At 42.2% G+C, this 12,169-nt stretch overlaps 1 pseudogene; it reads right to left on the reverse strand.

Annotated features, from left to right (window-relative positions):
* Window positions 1–700: 700 nt before the first annotated feature.
* LOC149237362 (13 kDa ribonucleoprotein-associated protein-like) lies at window positions 701–1,915 on the reverse strand (annotated as a pseudogene).
* Between the last annotated feature and the right edge of the window lie 10,254 nt (window positions 1,916–12,169).

Consider the following 12,169-nt stretch of genomic DNA (forward strand, 5'->3'; position numbering starts at 1 on the left):
AAAACTTATGTTCATATTTATAGATTTTCCACTTATTAAGAGGTCATATATATATATATATATATATTCAGAGGAAAGGATTAGGAATTTAAAATAACTCCTGATTTATAGCCACTAGTGGTGCAACTTTTGAAATCTCTCCTAGTATGTTTCCAAACAAATGCTTGTATTCTTTATTTAATCCATAACCAAGGTAATATAGAAAAATTGAAGAGAGTGTTTCAAAAACACTGTGATACCACCAAATTTTGAATTATTTATGATAATGCTCTCACAACCAAAAATAGCCACTAGAAACAAGATATTACCTATCTCCAATAATAGGCATGGAAAATCCCTAATTTCAAATAATCATCAATTACCCTAAAAATGACATTTTACTATTTTACCACACGATGAATAAAGATTTCCAATTATTTCCATCTAAAATGAAAATCACTCATTATTCCAGATTTTGTTCTTTCAAACATTGATAAAAGAAAATACTATTGAGAATAGTGAACAAACACATATCATGTTGGAACATAAAAAAAAATTATACACAACTAGTTTAGATAAATGTAAAAACTCAATAGAAAACCAACAATTAGAGACTTGGGGGCTAAGTCTTGCTAAATTTCTAGGCTAATTTCTTAACACCATCAACCCTAAACCCAATGCAGGGCATATTCCATTATCTTATGTTATGATATCCTCATCCTCACATGTGCAACTTTTCAATGAAAATCTACAAAACCAAATGAAAATTACTTTCGTAATTATTCAATTTTCCAATGGAGATAGAGGGATAGGCCATCCACCAAGATTCCATTTTCACTAGTTCACTTCACCCATTTTGGATGCTATAAATCAAGGTCCAAGATGCCATATTAGAGCAAGCAAGAAAGAGACTCTGAGAAGGTTTGAGTTACATAAAGTTTGGGTGAGACCAAGGTAGAGAAATGGGATACTATAATGTAGGGATGATGCCAGATACAAATAATAGAGGAATATTAGTAGAATAAAATACCCATTATAACTAAAAATTATATTAAAAAAAGTCCATGCATTTCAATGCAACCTTTCTTCTTTTTTTAAAAATCGAAAATACAAACAGATATCCGGAAAAACCAAATTTCCATATGAATCCCTCCTGATTACTAAATACCTTGATATTGCTTATTTGGGAGTCAATTATGTTCCCTGTATTTGTGAATATCACAACCTAGGAAACCACAAGACCAATCACCACTCTCACAAATGTCCCAATTATTGTTTTGATGGAACAAATACATACATTATTACTTTTTGACTAAATGAGAGAAACACAAATTCCCAATTTAATATTAACAATATAACCACAACATTATGTCTATCTATAATGTTTAGAGTTCAATTTTTTGACCTTATTTTTTTGTCAAGGTTGGCAGATGGAGAACAATATCCAGAGGCTATGTGTCCACTACGATTAGAGCAATGTCTGTTAACCGCCCGTGCAATGTCCTGAAACTAACCTAGCAAACGCAAATTCATTACTTATCCTCAAATAAATAAATATATAAATAATTATAGCAGTAGCCAGTGAATTCACTTTCATGCTCATGTTTCTTCAGTTTTCTGACCTTAGATGCATCCTGAACAATATATATTATTGTTGTGTACAGCTCCCTATCGGCTAGTGGTCAGGCTTTCATATTTACATTTATTGTTGCTTATGTATAATCACAGTAAATAATCAATGAGACACCATTCCTAGAGCCTCCACTAAAACCCTAAACCCCATTTGAAAACAGAGATAACAAAGCTAGAGAGAGGAGGATCTTATTGTCTTGTCCGAGGCATTACTTGCTATAGATATGTGGCGAAGATAGCTACTTCTTACTCGTTGCTTTAATAGATGATGTAGAAGTAATGATTTGGCAATTTGCACTCCCATTCAAACAATTCACATGTCGATACGAAAGCCTACTGATAACTTCAGACATTCATCTCTTAGACCCTAATCATGCTCAGATTCATATCATCGAATTTGAAGCCGTCTTGCTCGATCAGACTTACTGGCATTCGTTTACCCCAATACCAAAAAATTGGCTTTGGGGAATAGAAGATACGAACCTCAAACCATCCTCTAAATCATGATGGGGGAGAAACGAATTTCTTCTTAACAAGCACACCAGACCTCAGAACCGTGGCTTGATCTTGGCCATTAGCGCATATAGCAGACTTCATGGGAACTAAAATTAAGCACATACGTGTCCCTTTTCAAAAGAAGGTAGTTGTCCGCATAGAGTTCTTTTGACTTAAATTTGTTATAAAGATAGTTAAAATGATTTTAGATTTTATTCTAAAATAATTAAAATATAAATATAACGATTTAAGACAAAAATAATTATTTTGTCTTAAAAGAATGTCTTAAGACCCCTTTCTATCTAGGAGTGCAGTTAGTTATGCAATTTGGTCTATGTATTGAAGCAACTATGTTCATTAGAGTAATGAATAATGTACTACACCTTTATCTACATTTATTTGTTATTATTTATTTCGATGATATGCTTTTTTAGGTTTATACCTATGACGAACACATTTCGCACTTCATGAAGGTGTTAGATACTATAAAAAATAACCAGAAGGTGTTAGATACTATAAAAAATAACCATATACTGGAAAATATTAGTGAAAGTGAGTTTTCTTAGCATTATTTTGTGTATTTATGACATTTCATCATTGGAGGTGATATTAAAATGGATTCTACAAGGATGAAGGACATCATGAAGTGGCTAGTCCTTATAAATATCTCCAAGGTCAGGAATTTTGTTGGGATTGCACAATACTTGAGGAAATTAAAAGCTTAATTTTAATTAGTATCTACACGACTCCATGCCATAATAATGAGTTGCAAAACCTTCCAATGGCAAAGGGCTAGCAAACTAACTTTGGATATTTGAAAAAGAAAACTATCATAACACCATTTCTAATGCTACTGAACTTGTCTTAGCCTTTCTAAATAGAGATTGATGTGAGTGGTTATGCCATGGGAGTGGTGATCATGCAGGGAGGAAGGCATGTATGCTATCAATTTGAAGCATTTCATAGGATTGTCCTTAACTACCCTAACTATGACAAGGATCTCCATGCTTGGGTACAAGTTAGCAAAAGATGGCAACACTATCCAATGGGAAAGGAGACGAACATCCACATAGATATCTAATTTTTATAGTACTTACATGCCCAGAATAAGGTACAATATAGTAAAAACTAATAGGATATGGACACCTTACAACATTTTTATTTAACCATCAATTACAAGGAGGGGGAAATACAAACAGGTTGGTTGGCATGGCTTCAAGGCCACCCAAATAAAAAATTAGAGCTTTGATAACTTCGATGCACATGGATTATTTGGTCCATGATTCGTACAAATTATGGCATATATAGAGAACAAGGAAATTAAGAAGGTATTTAAACATCTTTAAGGCTATAGTCATGTAGATGATGGTGAAAACATAGTTGATTGTGATCTCCAAAATATGTTACTCTACAAGTTGGATATTTTTTTTGTTCCTAAAGTTTAGTGACTATAACTAATCAAAGAGGCTCACACCTCCAATGTGGTATGGATTTTTTTTGTTCGGAACACAATTCCCAGCTTATAGATGTATGTGTACTAGCCTAGAATTCAAGATGATGTAGCAAAATTAATTACAAGATGTATATTTTGTCATACTAGTAAGCTCAATAATAGGAAATAGGAGACATGCCATCCCTTACCTATATCAACCCATCGTTGGGAAATAATTTTCATGGATTCTGGTGAGCTCCAGTATTGTAGCAATAATGCTACAACTCCTGGGGCTTCCTGTCTCTTAATTTTATCAACCCGGTAGTTCGTACAAACTTGGAAGCGACGGTGCTGTATGCACAAGTACTAGCCCTTGTCGCAGCTGTCACTTGGTCAGCTGGCACAAGTCCGCTAGGGCTTAAGCCAACTTCTATAGGCTCACAGAAGAAGCTTTATCAATGATGGACGAAAGCTAACTCAAAGGAAGGCTACTCTACTTGACAAACTGAATCAAAAGCAATTTAAAGCATGTAAATCTATGAAACCCTAATTTAACTAGTCTATCCTCTATAATGCAAAGAATGTGGATGCAACTCTTATGAATGCTGTCATTACCTCTAACAAGTGTAAATGCATGGGTCTAAGCTACTTGCATCATGAGAAATGTGTTTTTGTGTTTTTCCTTTAGGTGTGTGGAATGAGTGTGAACTTGGCCTAATTAGGGTTTGATTGTGCAGGTGGGATGTAGAAGGAAGGAAAGTGTGGGACAGGTTGGGGAGGCTAGGAAAGGTCCCTAGGGATCCTTAGCACCCATCCACAGAGGTCCCTCACATTCAGAAGCTCGGCAACGAAGTGAGTGGCCTCCTACAGGAAGGCTGCAGGGGATCCTACAGGATACTCTGTTTTCTACAGGATGTCTACAAATGGCTACAGGATGTCCTACTGTGAGTGGTTGGAGTGATGGAGGAGAAATGGAATGGTGTGGGAGGCTAAGGGAGATGGAGATGGACCTGATGATGTCTCAGGAAATGGAAAGTCAGACGAAGGAAGGGTGCATGCAATTGGTTGATGTTTTGGAAAGGTGGAATCAACGAGAGTGCAGGAGATGGAGCTGTACGTGAAATGAGAGAGTTGGAGGGCAAGTGAGTGAGATAGAAGGTGAATAGAACTTGCAGGTGGATGGAGAAAACGACGAAGGAAGTGGCTTGAGAAAGAGCAGTGTAAATGAAACAAATGACCTGTGCATCAAAACAAGAAATTCATTAACCTATTATGCGATGAAACCTATAAATCCGAAATGGAAAACAAGAAATGAAACTAATGCGTGAGAGTGCAGTATGGATCAATGTCGAGAATGTATGAATGGATCTACAATACAAACGTTCATGTGGCAGCTTGCGTGGAGATGAAACGACTGCTGTTCTTTTTGGTGGCTGATCATGGTCTACACCCCAATCCCAAACAGTGAGATGGCAGTGAACCTTTACAACCTGTTTTTGTTGGAGCTCCAAGAGATTTATTCTACCAACCTATCAAACTTGAATACTGAAAGCAAAGCATCATACCAGTCCTATCTATGCTAATGAAAACAATGAAACTAACAAGCTGGAAATCCGAATTGCATAGGAAACTAAACAAACTCAAGTGCTGGAACTAATGGTAAATGCATTACAACACTGAGGAGGTCTATGGCTCTCAGGTTGGGCCCTAACCTGAGAGCTATAGCTCCTTGAGAAAACTCAGAACTAACTCAAAAGTGGCCTTCTTTATTCATAATCTGATAACATGCCAAATTGGCTTACAAAAGAGAACGAAACTTGAGCTGTGCTCCAAAATTACAATAGTAATACGAGAGTTTCAACAACCTAACCAAGTCTAAGGCCTCTATACTTATACAAAATGATGCTCCAACATGTATCCATGATTCTAGGAGCTCGGCTGTTCAATCTATAGTTTAACTGCTGATCCTATAGGATGATCATAAATGCTGTTTCCTGTAGAGCAGTTTTGAACTGCTGTTCCTGTAGAACAGCTGGCCGTGTATTAAGCTCGGAGGGAAGATGGAGTGGGGCTCGGAGTTCTTGGTGAGGATCACGAGGAATGTCCCCTAAGACCGTGGACAACCTCTCCTTACGTCAGCAATGCCAACTCGTTGTCTCCTTGCCACCTTTTCGTTGTCTTTTGCTCCCTTTTAATGCCAAAACCTGGAATCACAATGCATTAGCTACGTAGATAAAGTGCCTATCCTTTCTCCTACAAACAACATGAATAAACTAAGAAGTGTATGCATAAACAATAAAAATGAATGGTTTGAGCAAGCAAAATAGGCCAAAAATGAGCCCAAATTGTACCAAAATTGGGGCTCATCATCACCCCCCAGCTGAACCATTTGCTCATCCTTGAGTAACCTTGCCCCTACTCCTCGTCCTTGGCCGAGGACTCGGGACCGGAACAGGCTGTTTCTTTTCTGCTTTTGATGGCCCTGCCTTTTCTGCCCCTGATGGTGATGAGGGTGATGCTTCCTTCCCTTTTTCTATTTCTTTGAGTCGGGCTTCAGAAGGCGACTGGCCTATCTTTCGTGTCCAGGAAGTTATTTTTGGGCTCCTCTTTTCGCGGGTAGCTGATGGTTTAGAGGGGGTTCTTGCACTGGGTGAAGTAGGTACGTCCCCTGAAGTGGTATGGCCACTGGGTGAAGGCTGTGGTTTGCTCGGGGACATCCTCTTGCTTCTCCTGGCTTCAGGTGGCAGAGGGATCTCCCTCTCCCTTTTCTCTTTCGGTTTTGGAGGTGTGCTGAGGGCAGCCAGTGCCGCTGCTGCCTCCTTATCGAGGATGTTAGCCTTCTCTTTCTTGTGTTTTGCTCCCTCGGAGCTCCTTGTAGAGGGTCCCTCCTTTTTTGATTTCAGGCTTCCTGTGGAAGACCCTGCTTTGCCCGCTTCCGGGCCTCCTGTAGAAGATTCTTTCTTTGTCTTCGGGCTTTCTACAAGAGGCTGTTTCGCAATGACCTTCGGGCCTCTTGTAGAAACCCCTCTTTCCAGCCCTGTGATTCTTGTAGGAGCCCCTGTCTCTGTCTTCGGGCTTCCTGTAGAAGCCTATGGTTGTACTGTCGGGCTTCCTGTAGAAGCCTTTGTCTCCGTCTTTGGGCCTCCTGTAGAAGCCTGTTTTCCAACAATTTTCGGGCTTCCTGTAGAAGCCTTGGTCGTTGCTCTTGGGCTTCCTGTAGAAGCCTGCTCCTTACTGATCTTCGAGTTTCCTGTAGAAACCTTTGTCTGTGTTTTCGGGTTTCCTGTAGAAGCCTGAGTTTGCGTTTTCGGGCTTCCTGTAGAAGCCTGTGATTGCGTTCCTGCAGATGCAACTCTCACCACCTTCTCTTGCCTTGTTTCGTGGCTTTTGCGTTTGGCTTTGACTGCAGAAGCTGACAAGGTGCTTGGGCTGGCAGGGGCCACCTCAGCTTTGACTGCCCTGCTTTTCAACCTCTGTTCCCTTGCTGATAGGATGGGGGTGTCCTCTTTGACTTTGTCATCTTTGCCCTCTTCCTTCTTCTTTCATTCCCTTTTCTGTGCTGGAGCCGGAACTTTTTGGCTTTTTCCTTTCTTACTCCCGGCTGCTGGCTCTTCTTCTTCTCCGTTAGAGGATTCCGCTTCTTCAAGCAACATTTTTATGTTCCCCGTTTTGGATAAGTTCCTAAATGATTCCCAAGCGAGGGGGACTTTATATGAGCGGAGAGCATCCTCCACGAGGAGCTTGACTAGCCCATGGTGGGCTATCTGGTCCGGAATTCCGTCCTTGAGCTTGGTGGAACACTCCATTAAGGACTGTAGTAGAAAGTAAGGAATGATCAACCTCTGTGCTGCAGGGAGGTCAATCTGGTGTCTTAGTTCGTTAAGCAGCCTGAAGTGATACGCATATACAATGCTATATCGACCCTCACAGGTTATATATTTCATAATTTGTAGACTGACTTCGTTCCATGGCGGCAACAGGCTTGCCCTTTTGACTCCATTTTTGTCTTCGGTGAATGACTCTTCCGGTGGGAAGAACTCCTTCTTTGCTTGCTGGCTCATCTTCCGCTCTTCTTTGTCCCACGGCAGACCCATGGGCAGCTCTGTAATCCGACTGATATGCTCTGGGGTGAGTTCAAGGCTGATACCTCTGAAGGTTACCGTGGCCAATGTCTGTGATTTAGGCTGTAGAGCCTGCAAAAATTCCTCGGCTACTTCATCATCGTAGCCCTGTAGTTTATCACAGAAAGGCATCCATTGCGCTCTAGTGAAGAGCTCAACCACTGTCGGGTTTCTCCTTAATGCATTTGAATTAGTGGGCTCTCGCCTGATAAACCCGCCAGGCATGATGAACACAGTGGTTTATACCAGAGGTGGTGGATACACAGGAAATTCGGTCTAAAGACAGAACATGCAATGAATTTTCAGACCATAGTTGATTATACAGCTATCCTATAGGAGCGATGGTATAGGCACGGCAATCCAATTTTTTATGACCACACTGTGACTAAAGGCCTTGCCACCTTTAAAAAACAATTGCGGAAGGAGTTTCAGGGTTACCTCTTTTCTACCACCTTTTTTTACATGAAGACTTCACCTTCCTGTAGAGCCGCGTTCCTGTAGAAACTGCTTCCTGTAGGACAGCGTTCCTGTAGGAGCAGTGCGCAGGCTTCGGGAAGAGCTTTAGTTGGCTGGCGGTCGAGAGGTGCTTTACCAGCGTTCAGGTAGCCGAGAGCTCGGCGTATCAATATGCAGAGGTAAGCAGAGGATCTACTCGAGTTTTGAAGTGAGGTTGATGGAGATACACGCTTAATCGAGCCGATTAGATTTTGAATCGGCGCGGGGGTGAGCTGTCCCCGCCGGACCATTGGGTGACGTCACCCATCATCCGCCTGCACATTCGTTTTTTGCCGCATTCATTCCCACAGATCTGCTGCCGCCCTTTTCGGTTAAACTCACTTCTCGGTTGACGGGACTGATCTTCACGTGCTTGCTGCGTGTTTCTTTCGTCGTGGCTGCCACCTCGTCCTCTGACTATCCCTTTACTAACCGACGTGGCCAATCACTGGCCTTTAGGCCGCTCAACCATTCACCTTTATGCCATGCAAAACAAATCGAAGTAATAATCATGCAGTTTGATGGAGAGAAGGATTAGAACACTTACCTGCGCGCGGCTGCACATGATTTCCAGTTTTTTTTTTGAGCGATGGATCTACCTGCCGCCTGTGGCTGCACATTCCTGTAGGCTCGTGGTTACAGGATGCTGGAGATGGAGTGAATGGTTCTGCATTCATGCGCCCGTGTTTGATCTCAGATGGCGGTGCTGTGAACGGTCTTCACTTGAGCAGGTTGAACTGTTACAGGATCCCCGCGAGGGGTCTTGTCACCGTTCTTTCTCCTCGGGTGTATGCTGCATGCTGGCGGTTCTGGCTTCTCGATCACGATCCCAGCGCTTCTGATGGATCAACGTGGATGTGGTATGGTTCTCGGTGCCTAGTTTTTCTTTGACAGATGCTTTCTCACGAGAACTGATTACTTTGTTGTGCTGTTGCAGGGATCTTGGTTGCATGGCGACGAGGATGGTGGAGGACGATAATGGCAATGTTCAGGGGTGCCATCATTGGCATGCATGCATTCAATCCACTCCTCAGTCGCTAGATCTTCATTTGAAACACATTTCGGCCATCGTAACCTTCTACAGGAAGTTTCCTGTAGAACACAGAGCTTCCTGTAGAAAATTGGCACTTTCCTGTAGAAGATCCGCGTCTTTCTGTAGGAAGACTGTCTGTTCCTGTAGAAAAACTGTATCCTCCTGTAGAAGATCCAAAGCATGATAATAATTGCACATACCTTAAAAAACATTGCTGTTCTTGGAGGTGGTGCTGATGACATCCTTTGCTAGCATGATGAAGGCCCCTGGCTTGGAGTGGAGAGGCTTCTTCTCCTCCATAGAACATCTGCATGCAAACCTTTTATGGTGCTGATTGCTTTTTCCTTTTTTTTTCTTTTTTTCCTCTTTTTTTTTTAGAAAGACAATAGGAGCGCCTCAATGAGGTTTTCACCCCTACTGCCTGCCTTGGGCGCCTCAGAGAGGTTTTCACCCAAGGATCTTTATTTTTCTCTCTTTTCTTTTTCGAAAGACAATAGGAGCGCCTCAATGAGGTTTTCACCCCTACTGCCTGCCTTGGGCGCCTCAGAGAGGTTTTCACCCAAGGATCTTTTTTTTTTTTTTTTGTGTTTTAGATCCTTCAGGGTATGCCCAAAGTGGAGGCAGAACCCTTCTCTATAACCAAAACAGATTTCTCCATAGTGCTGATAAACTCTTGTCTTGAGAGAGGTCTTCTATAGATCTTCAATCGGTGCCCATTGACAAGCATGGGAATGGATTCCTCATCAATGGTTCGAATGAGGGCAGATCCATTGTCATGGCACTATTCCACCACATAAGGTCCCAGCCATCTGGTTCTCAACTTCCCCTTGAAATCTTTGAATCTGGAGTCATACAACAAGGCCCAATCTCCCGGCTGAAATTGCTTGTCATGGAGATGTTGGTCATGCCACACCTTCCTCTGAAGTTGAACCACTTCTGAGTGAAGGAGGGCCTGCATGCGATGCTCATCCAATCCATTCAGTTGCAATAACCTTTCTTGCTGTGCATGGCTGAGATCTAGGTCCAGTTGAGCTGCCAACCTCAAAGTGTTATACTCAAACTCAATGGACAACAAAGCTTTCTTCCCATAGACCAGCTCATAAGGTGTGAAGCCGGTGGTGGTCTTCCAACTGGTGTTGTAAGCCCATGTGGCCTCAACTAGGCGATCTGCCCAATCTTTTCTGCTGTTGCTCATTACTTTGGTCAAGATCCCTTCTAATGCTCTATTGGTGACTTCCACCTGCCCATTTGCTTGAGGATGATAGGGGGTGGAAGTCCTATGCTTGATCTTGTGATGAGCTAGTAGATCTTCAACCAAGTTGGATGTGAACTGGCTCCCTTGATCAGTCACCAGCTCTCTTGGGTAGCCAAACTTGTAGAAGATGTTCTCTCTTAAGAACTCGACCACCTTTTCTTCAGTTGCTGCTTTGATTGCTTTAGTCTCTGCCCACTTTGTCAAGTAGTCAGTACACACTATGATGTAGGATCTCTGCCTCGAAGAGGGATTGATTGGGCCCACAAAGTCCATGCCCCACTTCTCAAATGGCTCGAGAGTCACTTGAGGTTGGAGAGGCATCTCATCCCTTTGGGTCGGTTTCCCCATTCTTTGGCATTGGTCACACTGGCTAACATATCTCCTGACATCTTGATGAAGTGTGGGCCAATAGTAGCCTGCCTGCAGGATCTTGAAGGCAGTTCTCTTTGCTGCAAAATGTCCTCCACAAGGCCCATCATGACAGGTGAGGAGAATGTCAAAGACTTCCTCCTCCCTTACACAACGCCTTAAGATCTGATCGGGGCCAAGCTTGAACAGGTTGCACGCAATCCATGTAAATGAGGCACTCTTTCTGATGATTTTGCTCTTCTCTTTTGAAGAGAGGTGCAGAGGAAACTGAGCTGAAACAAGGTAGTTTTCTATATCAGCAAACCATGGGGAGAGTACTGAGATAGCAAACAGATGCTCATCAGGCATCTGGTCATCCACCGTCCCATCTTCATCTGCAGACAAATCCAATCTAGACAAGAAGTCAGCAACAACATTTTCTTTTCCTGGTTTACCAACAATGGTTAGATCAAACTGCTGCAATAAAAGTAACCATCTAATAATACGAGCATTCACATTTGGTTTATTCATCAAATATCTAATAGCAGCATGGTCAGTATGTACAAATGTTTGATATCCGGTAATGTAATGAAGGAACTTGTTTAGTGCATGGACTACAGCTAAGAACTCTTTCTCGGTTACAGTGTAATTCAGCTCAGCTTTGGACAAGTTCTTACTAACGAAGTAAATGGCATATGGAAGTTTTTCCTCAATTTGTCCTAAAGCTGCCCCTATGGCTTTGTTTGAGGCATCAGTGTGGATGTGGAAAGGTAGGGCCCAGTTTGGACCTCTCAAGATTGGTGCTGACACCAACTTGTCCTTTAACTCATTCAAACTCTTCTGACAAGCGTCAGTCCACTTAAACTCCACATCTTTTGCCAACAAGCCAAACAATGGCGAGGCGAGCTTGCTGAAGTCCTTAATGAATCTCCTGTAGTATCTCGCTAATCCCAAAAAACTCCTAACATCCCTTACCTTTTGTGGAGGTGGAACCTTCTTGATTAGAGCAATTTTGTTAGGATCCACCTGTAATCCTTGGCTAGAGATGGTGTGGCCTAGCATGGTCCCTTCAGTCATCAGGAATTCACATTTTTCGGGACTGAGGGACAGGTTCATCTCAATGCATTTGGTGAGGACTTTTCCCAAATTTGACAATGCTTCCTGGAAGTTGGCCCCATAAGGAGTAAAGTCATCCATATAGATTTCCACTGTATCATGGACCAGCTCCGAGAAGATGCTTAGGACAGCTCTCTGGAAAGTAGCAGGAGCATTGCACAGCCCAAAGGGAAGGACTCGGTAGGCAAAGGTACCCCAAGGGCAAGTGAAGGTGGTCTTATCTTGGTCTTCTAGGCTGATTTGGATTTGATTGTACCCGCTAA

This window comes from Pinus tabuliformis, chromosome 8, assembly GCF_031772625.1.
Source record: "Pinus tabuliformis cultivar Carrire ecotype Pingquan chromosome 8, CPIR1, whole genome shotgun sequence".
Classification (NCBI taxonomy): Eukaryota; Viridiplantae; Streptophyta; class Pinopsida; order Pinales; family Pinaceae; genus Pinus; species Pinus tabuliformis.